Genomic DNA, 11,416 nt, shown 5'->3' on the forward strand with positions numbered 1-11,416 from the left:
TCTAGTGACACATTACTGGTGAACGTTCCTTACTTAGCTCAACCTGACTTCCTACCAACAAACAACGTATAATTGGGATGTTCATAGATTGATACTGGATGAGCTTAATAAAGGGTTCTACTTCTGCACATCTCTGGAATTAAAACAAAAAGCACCAAACCCACAATTAACAGCTGGAGATAACATATAATTTTCCAGAGCCCAATAGCAGTTTTTATGTTATTCCATTGTACTTCATATATTGGCCTATTTACTGTGGATTCTTCCCTGGGAAAGCTGAGAGTTTGTACATGCTGAATTGGGATGTCATTTTCCATGACCTCTGAGTGTTAGTGATAAAAACTCTACTGTCGAGAAACATAGGCACCGTGTTGCTCGTTACTGTTAGAGATGCTGTCATTTGCTTCTCGCGACAGAAATGCCTGTGGGTTGCACCATAGCTGAGACATAGTTTGTCAAACATCCTTAATCAACAAAAACATCAGAGAATATAGTCATGCTTGGAGCATCTATTCCATCACTGTGAATCACGTGTTATTTAGTAAAATACTCTGCCAGAAACATCATTGAAATAATTTGAAATGTTAAAAAGAACAACACTACATAAATCAAGAAAAGGAATAGCAAAACTTTTAGATTTTTCTCAGCACTCTATTGTATGTAGTAAGTAATTTGCACAAGCATTTTTATTTAAAAATAAGGAAGTATCAAGTACTTGGGATGATTTCATTGAATCACATACTCAAATTTAATAGTGCAAAATGAGGGAAATTTAGAGCCAAAAACCTAAACCATAATGTCATAAGACTATAAAAATGCTATCTCTGTTATATGGAAATAGCTCATATAATAATGCACATGGGCAGAAACACACACACATATATAATGTCTACGCAGAATTTTTGATACTTATATTTTTAAAATTGAGATAAAAATCCCAGAAGAATGTATTCATTTTATACTAATTGTTGAGCAATGGATTATAAAAAGTCTTTTTAGGAAGATAAAGAAAATAAAATAATTTTGAAAAAAAAATTGTTAATAAAAAGAAAAGGTGATATACTAAGCTTCTGGGATTAGTAGGTTAAAAATTTAGTCCAAAAATGTTTTCTACATATAAAGGCTTACTTTTAAATTTCTTTCTTTCTAAGTTTCTGCAGAGTCTGGGTTTCTAAGTTTCAGGCTTCATTCTACACTTCTTTTATCCCAAATGCTGTATGTGGTAGCTTGCAACAAGAAAGATGACATATAAAAATTATAAATATAAAGACAAATATATATTAATGAAACATGGGAAGGAATTATATATATGGGGAAATACTATGAAAGAGCAGATGTAAAATTACTCTAGAAAAATGCACATCGTAATATCCTTGGAATACTCAAGTTGAACTGCAAATTTTCTGAGATTCCTATAGATCAAAAGAAATAATAAAGTATGCTAGGTTAAAAATTTACATTGCATATTGCCTAAATCTTATACCATGAATGCATAGCAAGGAAATATAAGAATATGAGAAAAAGAATCCCAAATATAACAGATAAAGTAATATATGTAAATATATAAGCCCATTGTGTCAAACAGACAAAATAAAATATGATGAGTTTTCTTTTGCATTTGATGAAAAAAATTAACTCATTTGTATGCAGTCCATGAACTGATGTACGTGTATAGAAGAACTGCAGCTGGAAATCCAGAGGGGAAAATATGACCTTACAGGTAGCAAAATGTTTGACTTATTGAAATTGCGCACTGATAATACTTTTTAACTCTTAAAACAAGCCTGTATGATTCTCTGGGACAGGAGGACTTGGAGGTATTATGGAGGTGGGAATATATTTTGGATTAATGGTAAAATGTATTCAATTTTTATAACTGATCAAATTTTCTACTTTTTCTCTTCAATCGCAATTGAATTGGTAAATGTGTATTTCCTAAAACATTTTTTCCCTAAGTTTACCTGTCTGCTGGCATATTATTCATTATATTCTCTCATACATTTTAAAATATCTGCTATATCTATAGTTACATCACTTTTTATGTTTTCTTCTCTCTTTTATGTTCTGTATTTTTGTTTTCTTTTCTCTTACATTGCTACGGTTTTTCTTTTTTTGACATAATCTTTCCAGAGGAGCAGCTATATTATTACTTCTTTCAAAGATTTTTATTTTGTCTTTATTGAATCACGCAATTGATTTTTTATTTTCTCTGTAATTGATATTCTTATCTTTATTATTTTGCTTTCTTTTTTGGGGGTTACTTCTCTGCTTCTATTTACTTACTTCTTGAAGTGATCTATTAGATTACTGATTTTTAATCTTCTTTTGTTTATAATTTAAGGATTTAACTATATGAAAAATATGCATGGCATCATATTTTAGAAAATGAATGATATATAGGCATTAACACAGAAATGTGTACATATATTTATATACGTAAATGCATATAGTGGCCATGAAAATGTTAACAAGTAACAGAGAAAGGCAGAAAAAAAGAGAAAATCCATAAAAATATTCACTGCAATGTTAGTAGCAGATGTTCGTTGAAAAATTCCACTACTTTTTTCTTGTTTACACTTTTTTATGCTCTTTGTTGTGAAAAATGAGAGACTCATTTTTATAGTCAAGAATAGTAGTTACTTGTGTATATAGAATTAAATAAATTTCAAACTTATTAAGCAAATGCAAGATGTCAAATTTACCTCATTTACTTAAATTCTTCTCGAAACACCATATAAAATTATATTAAAGGAAGCAGAGAAAGATACAATATACAACAAGATTTAAAAAATGAGAATCTCCAACAAAGGATAAAAGAACTCAAAAAATTTCTAAAATATGGAATACCAGAGAAGCAGCAGCTTAGAACAGGTGCAGAAAGCTGGGACATTCAAGTGGGATTTGCTACTAAAAAGAAAGATGACCTACCTAGCAAAATCCCTGAGATCCTTTGGTATTAGAGACCACAGGTATGGTGGAAGATCTTAGTCAGAGTGAGGATTTTACTGGAGATAAAAGTCATTCTTCACTTTGAAAGTGCTTAATTCATCCTTAAATATTACCCTACCTCAACTTTACACAAAGTCATCTGAATCCATGTAACTACTCAGAAATCTTAAAGAAAACTTTGAAATTGAAAGAAGGGGCTCAAGAGAACCAAAGCAACACCCCAGTGTAACGCCCTTGCTCAATCTGGTGTTTAGGAACCTTGTCATAATGACCAAGAGCAAATTGCTCATTCTAAAGCATAGCATTCTGGTCCTCTAAACCCACACAAAACCCCTTGACTGTCTCATTATTAAATATAGATAGACCCCTGGGACTGTTAGTCATGAAGGGAAGATGACAATACAAAAGAGAATAACCAATAGAAACTAAGACAAAACAGAAAAGCAGGGGGTGGGGGAAGATGATTAAAGGAACAAAGATAATTTAAAACAACGAAGGAAATGAATTACATTGTATTTTCTGAAGTATTTTTTTTTTAATCAATGAAGTATACAGAAATCTTAAAATAAGACTGGATCTAAATCAGAATCGCTCAAAAACTGAAAATCATTAGTAACTGATAAAATTCAAAAAATAAAAGTATCAAAACAGAAATTAAAGGAGAGAGAAAATTAAAAAAGGCCAGGGCAACAGGGAGAAGATACAGAGGAGATCAGTCCAGTGAGGCACACATCAAATTCATAGCAATTCCAGAAAGATAAAATGTGACAAAAAAGTACAAGAAGTTATTTTTTTTTAATTATATAACAAAATTCCTGTGACCTGAAAATTTGAAGGAATATTCAAATTGAAAATGCAGAACATTTAAAGTCTAGTCTCTAGGCAACTTTGAAGTGCATAATACAGCCTTATTGATTATAATCACTATGCTATGCCTTAGATATTCAGGACTTATTCATTTTATAACTGGAAGTTTGTACCCTTTGACCAACAGCTCCCCCATACCCCTGGCAACCACCATTCAACTCTGTTTCTAGGAGTTCATCTCAAAACCAAAATCCAGAAACTAAAAAACAGAACAATTACTTCGAACAGTGAAAGAAAAAAGGCATGAAACAAGATGCAACAACGCATCTTAGAAAGCCAGCATAAAACTGATAACAAAGCATGGCTTGATCAGATAGAAGATCAGACAGTGTTTTACCCTGAGACTGACCTGTTTTCCTGAAAGGAGGCATGAAGCCAGGGCTGTATGCTGACCCAGGCTGAGAGTGGGCCGGAATTCAGGGGCTGGAGGAGAGGAGAGAAGCTTTGTTCTTATTGATCAGTGAGGTAGTAGTTCAGCTAGCAGGGGTCCCCAGTCCCCGCCCCGCCTCATCCCCCCAGCTGTGGTCTGTGGCCTGTTAGGAACTGGGCCACACAGCAGGAGGCAAGCAGCAGGGTGGTGGGGGCAGAGTGAGAGAAGCTTCATCTGTATTTGCAGCCGCTCCCCACCGCTAGCATCACTGCCTCTGCTCCACCTCAGATCATCAGGCATTAGATTCTCATACAAGTACCCCCCGTCCCTGGTGCTGAAAAGGTTGGGGACCGCTGCTTTACAGGACGAAAAGTGGGAATTTGGAAGGTCTGTGTTTGGCCTTGTTTGTCATAGGTAAAAGAGGGGAGTGACGACTGTTCTGGGCATTGATCTTGCAAAATCAGTTGAACTATCTGTTAGGAGGTGGTAACAAAAGACAGTTGTTTTAGTATGAGGCATCTTAAAAGAGGGTAATGGAAAGAAGTTCAAATTCAGGTGGTGAACACACAATGCAGTATACAGATGATGCATGATAGAATTGTACACTCGAAACCCATATAATTTTATTAACCAATGTCACTCCAATACATTTAATTAAAAAAAGAGAGATACCTAAAATGAAAAAGAGAAATGTTAATATAAAATGTTATATTAAACATTAATACATTAAACCATCCACAAGGTTGGTGGATGGAAATATTTGATTGTGCAGCACCGCTCGTTGAGTTTGATGTGTGCCTCACTGGACTGATCTCCTCTGTATCCAGCACACGTGTGGTCAGCTGTGGGGATGAGTCCTTCCACATACATATCAAGTCATCAGGCTTTAACTCTCAGGGCTTCTGCTCTTGAGAGAAAGGGCCAACTTCAAGCAACCTGGAGTCTCGATAACGATCTGGGCAATTAGATATTGAAGGAAACTGTAAGAATTGAAATTTTGCTAAGGGTTGACAATATGTGCAAGAGGACAGGATCTGGTCCAATTTTCAGGTAAGTACTAATACAGTGCAGTTTACAAAACAGTGCAAAAATAGCTCCAGGAAAATGAACAGGACCAGAATATGATAACCCACAATAATATGCTATAGTTTGCAATTCAAACAAAATTTCGTTTGGTGGTCATGCCCTTTTTCATCAGAGATGATCTCAAAGAAATATTATTCTCGATCACGAAATAAGTCTGTCTCATTAGATTTGACCTGATTATTTACATAGGTATAGCAAGAATGGTAATATATTAAAGAGGCCTTTAAATGTTTGCTTTGCCGGAAGTTTTTATAAGGAATTTTAGATTGGACTTTTAAAAGTCTCTTGAAGCTAGTAAACAAAGCTAAGAACTCACCACCAGATTTCACCTGCAATGTCTATTAATTTGGGTAAGTTCCTCTCTTCTCTAAGTTTCCCAAACATCTTAAGGTTCCTGGGCCTACCAGAAAGTAACCTTCCTTACTCATCCGAAATCTGGGGATCCTGTAAGCCATGTACCAGGCTGGCTTTACCGAGAGGGCTTTGTCAGCACTGGCTTCAAAAAGTCAACCTTAGTTCTTTGAAAGTATCTGATCATTTCTGATTCTATGAGCATCATTCACAAACATGATATTCCAGCCAAAGCCTTAGTTATATAACCTATGTTTCCAATTATGTTCTGTTAACAAGGAGAACAGATTGTTATTAAACCCATGCAAACAATTATTTTGCCATGAAAATAGGAATACTCAATAGGAGTTTCTGAATTCTGGAGTGATCGGGCCAGGAGAAAAATAAATATTTCATCTCTGTTTATAAAATTATAATCTACTAAATTGTTATAAATTATAGTTATCTTAAGAAAAAAAAACAAAAAGTGTTTCTTATATTCAGAAAATAAGACATTAAACATCCATCATTACTCCAACAGAACTCGTAATCATCCTTCATAAGTTCATTGAATCCTGTGCAATTAATTCTTGTTTGGCTCGATCTTGAATCTCATGAAGTCATCAGCTTCTGCAAATCCTGACCCAGTCCAGGGGTTTGGCCTCAGAGTTATTTAAGCAAAGCTATCAGAAGGCTGCACTCCAGAGTACTTGGCATAGTCCTTTCCATGGGTCTCATATCAGTCCTTTTGGTTGAAGATAAGCATTTTCACCTGATTGCAATCACTTTCAGAGAAACTTAGATTAAAACAGAAAACCATCTGTGGATGACAAACGACTTAAAATAGCTATAGTTAAATATCTGATGAGACTTATTTCCAATAAGAAATACAACTGACAAGGAAATTAGGTTGGTTATGTGTCATATATTTTTAAAAATAATTAAATTTATGATCGAAATAACTGGTGATCAAAACAATGACCAATAACACTATACCATTGTTGCCTAATATCAGGCAAAGCAGCACCAGGATATGTCATGGACAGCAAGGACATTGATGTATCTCTAAGAACTTCATATAGTTTCTGAAATATTTATATTAGGAACCCTTTCCCCATACAGATTTCAACTAGTGAAGGTTAAGCATCTCTTCTGATTTGATAACTTCCCACGCTGCTCATAATATACAAGTAAACCTAATTATTTCTAGCCCCTCTCTTTTTACAAAGTGAAAGATCCTTTATTATTTTCCAGGGATTATCCGGGAAATCTCCAGAACGGTTTGAGATCACAGAGATGTCATTGAGGATTTGTTTTCCAGAATGCAAAATGTCCAGACTTGTTAGGCGCTTTGAACACGTGATTAAACAGGGTCATGGGTCACTGAGAAAAAATATTTGGCTACCCAGTTAACCAAAGTGACTGTAACAGAGTTCAAAAGTAAATATAGGAGGTAACATGATTTGATAAAACCTTAGCTCTTGTTTCTTTTCTTAACTGATCGAGGACATGATAAAGTCAATATAAAGTACAGAATCTTTGCCCTCTAGGAAGATTATTCAGAAATTTCAGAAAAATTTTTACAATCTTGGCTAGGTTTGACCATGACAAAAACAATTCCTTTTCCACAAACTTTATACAACTTTCCCTTTCCAGTCGGGTTTTGGTTTATACTTCCTCTTTCTTGTTCTTGAACAAGCAGTCATTTTACTTCAGGACAAAGTTACTTTTTGCTTAACAAAAACATATTCTGCATGCCTTGCATACTTAATTATAATTTTAGCATAAATCTGAAGTTTTAAGATATGCATGGTTAGCAAATTCATTTTTTAATTAAGAAGAAAATATCGAAGGACATACTGCCTTTATCTGAAGGAAAAAAATATCAGACACTTAATTTCTTTTAGAAACTATATAGTGAAAGGTCCCAGAAAGGGGGAAAATGAGAAAAAAATATGTTATGGAGAAATCATAACTGAATTTAAATGAATATACGAAATCTAGGCAAAGCAATTATCAACTGATTTTGCAGTTTATTTTTCTAAAACTTAATTCAAATATGATGATCTCACAATACCCTAGATTACTTTTTATTTTAGTGTATAATTCATTGAAAAAAATTAAAACATTATTCTTAAATCAATTGAAATACCTTTTACCACTTAGTAAATACAATAGACATTTAGCCGTATGTTATGAAAACTTTAAATACGCTTCTCGAAATGTCTGTCCCAAATTTATTGGTACCAATGGTACTTTTCAACATATTATACTGCATATTTCTATAAATTAGTTATGTTAACTGTGCCAATTCTTTATTTTAAAATATATTTTATCCTTTGTCTTTTTTAAAAATTAAATATTTATTTTTCTAGTTGGTCATTTTTATCAATGGGGATTTTCGTAACTGAATTTGTGTTTGTGTTGGTTCTTTTAAGAGTATAAGCAAAAATATACTTTTTTCTTTCAGACATTGACTTTCATTCGCTCATTCTTGAAGATACTTTTATCAGATTTTCTGTACTACTTTGCTGCCTCAAATTAATTACTAATTCAGTTGTGACAAAGATTACAGTAGATATTGGGAAGTATATTGGAGTACAGAACAAATAAATCTCTTATTCTGGTTGTGTTTTATTTTAATATAATTTATCAAATATTTCAGGTAAATATAGGAATTTTTCTTTAAGAAAATCCCTTCGTGGATTCTTAAAACATAGGTATAACCTGATTCAGTGGTGAAATTGTTAATTTGAATTATTACGGGTATTTCTTTCCATACCTGGTTATTGTATTCCTTGATTTTTCAGGCAAAAAAAATATAAGAAATACTATTCTCAAGCAAGCAAACCATGAAGGATAAACTAAGAGTGGCTAAGAAAAAGAATGTAGCAGAAATTGTTTTTGCTCTTTCAAAGGTTCGGGTAACACACTATTATAGAATGATGGCAATCCTGCGTGGTATCTCTTCAGGGTTGTAAATTATAAAGAGAAAATTAACATTGAATAAACTAGACATTGAATATTCTTAATCTAAAAGTATCTAGAAGCAATTTACTGATAGCCTCAATCAACTCCACAGGATTCTGGAGGCCTCGTTCATTACCAAGGAAATGGGTCCTCTCACTTTTTTTGTTTTGTTTTGTTTTGTTTTCCCTCCACTGCTGACCCTCCTTTCCCCACGCCAGAATCTAAAAGAGATATTAGAGACAGGCGACGTGTAGGGGCAGATGAAAAGAAATCGTTTTCATTATAGAATCTCTTTCCCCCCAAAATTAATGAGGTAGAGACTGAAAAAAATAATTTGAAACAATTACAGCCTGAGCTATTTTAGCTTAAGATTCTCTTCCTTCTCTACTGATTTGCCAAGAATTACAGGGTTGTAAGGAAAAGTTACAGACTTTCTTATTTCTTTGGCATTAGATTAACGAAATGGCATTCTAATATTCTAATTATCAAATTCAGCTGCAAAAACTTCATTAATAAAAATAATCAACTAAAAATGAATTCATTTAATTTTTAATAGACTATATATAAGGCTATGATATATATAAAATCAATCATCTAACCGAAAATACTGAGAACATATTCTTCTTAGTATTCCAGATTTTTTAGTATTCAAGATTTTTTTCTCTTAATTCTTGAGGAACACAAATTCTACCTGGCCGCCCTTCTGTAAGTGTCAGTGGTGGTTGTCTGCTTCTTTCCAGTGGTTCTTTCCTCAGCCTTGGGGAGTTTCCTCTCATTCATGCACTGATCTGTCCACAGCTGGGGACTGCAGCGGAACCCTCCGCAGTTCTCTCAAGCTCTTTCTCTGCGCAGTTCTTCCCTTTTCTGTGCAGCTCTTTCTTCTTTAGTACTCTGACTTGCGAAGTCTAACCTTCCCAGTTTCTCTCGTTCTGAGGTATTTCTTCTCAAGGTCCAGTGATTGTAAGGCTCAGTATCAGTTGTACCTCCCTGAACTGCAGTCTAGATACTCACTCTAGGCAGTAAACAGAGGCAATCACAGGACTCAGCTAATTTGTTTCCTGTCTTTCAGGGATCACTGTCCTGTGCCGTGAGTTGTCCAATTTCTGCTTTTGTTTCACATATTACATCCATTTTTTTACATGTTTAAGGTAGAATGATTGTTTTGGTCTTTATTACTCCATCATGGCTAGAAGCAGAAATTTACCTAATTTGTACATTATAATTTTTCTGCTTTTCTTTTAGTCTTCTTACTTGTTTAGATATTCTTTTTCTCAGCTTTATTGAGGTATAATTGACAAATAAATATTGTATATATTTAAGGTGTACAACTTGATGTTTCTATATACGTATTCTTTGTGTGTGTGTGGTGAGAACACTTATGATTTACTCTCTTAGCAAATTTTAAGTATACAGCACAGTATTATTTATTGTTAACTGTAGTCGCCATGCTGTACATTAGATTCCTAAAACTTATTCATCCTGTGTAACTAAAATTTTGTACCCTTTGACAAACATCTCTCCATTTCCCACACCTCCCACCCCAGCAACTACAATTCTATTCTCTGCTTCTATGAGTCTATTTTAGATTACACATATAAGTGATACCATAATGTATTTGTCTTTCTGTATCTGGCGTATTTCACTAAGCATAATGTTCTCCAGCTTCATCCATGTCGTCAGGAATGGCAGAATTTTCTTCTTTTTAAGGATGAATAATATCCCCCTGTGTGTGTGTATGTGTATGTGTCACATTTTATTTATCTATTCATCTGTTGATGGACATTTAGGTTGTTAGATATTCTTAAACAATGTATTGTTTCGTGAACTTTGTATAAGTCAAGTCATATCAGATATTATTCTGGTTTGCTCCTTTTTCCACTATTGTGTATATGATATCCATCCGCGTACACATATATTACTGTATAGTATTCCAGTTTATGAACATGCACGATTGATCGGTCCATCTATTAATGAACATACATTTTAAAAAATCAGTTTTCGGTTGTTAAAAATATGCCTTGAACAAGTTCGTTATTTTCTGGTTCAATTGTGCAAGATTTTACATAAAACAGTGTTTTATACATTTAAATATGAATACAACTCATATTAAATGTGTTGGCCAGTGCAGACTCTTATTCAGGAAGTCTCGGGTGGCACTGATATTCTGCATTTTATCAACTCCCAGGTGATTTCATTCCGGCTGGTCCTTGAACCACTCAGAATAGAAAGTAGCAGGGTTGGCAAACTATGGCTCATGAGCCAAATCCAGCCTGCTGCCTGTTTAAATACTGTCCAAGAGCTAAGAATTATTTTTCTACTTTAAATAAAAAAAGGGATGAATGACATTTTGTGATACATGGAAATTGTATGAAAGTCACATTTTAGTGTCTACAAATGAAATTTTATTGGAATACCACTACTTTTAATTGTTTATATATACTCTATGGCTGCTTTCATGCTACAATGAAAGAGAGCTGAGCTGGGTAGTTGTGATAGAGACTATATAGCCCACAAAAGTTAAAATATTTACTAAAAAAAAAAAAAAATCCTGGAGCATAGAGATAGAAATAGCATTGCTGGTTTGGGGATATGTTCATGTTCAACTTTCTTATGCCATGCCAAAGTGTTTCGAGAGTGACAAGTCATTGTACCAATCTATACTTTTGGCAGCAGTGGGTAAAACTGCCTATTGCTCTTCACATAGCATTTCTTGCAATTTTAATTTTTCTTTTTACAAAAAAGGAAATAAACCAATCACAGAAGGATAAATACTACATGATTCCATTTATATGAGGTATCTAAGGTTATAAACACATGGAAGCAGTGAGTAAAATAGTAGTTGCC

This window comes from Pteropus alecto, unplaced genomic scaffold (genome assembly GCF_000325575.1).
Source record: "Pteropus alecto unplaced genomic scaffold, ASM32557v1 scaffold454, whole genome shotgun sequence".
In the NCBI taxonomy this organism is placed as follows: domain Eukaryota; kingdom Metazoa; phylum Chordata; class Mammalia; order Chiroptera; family Pteropodidae; genus Pteropus; species Pteropus alecto.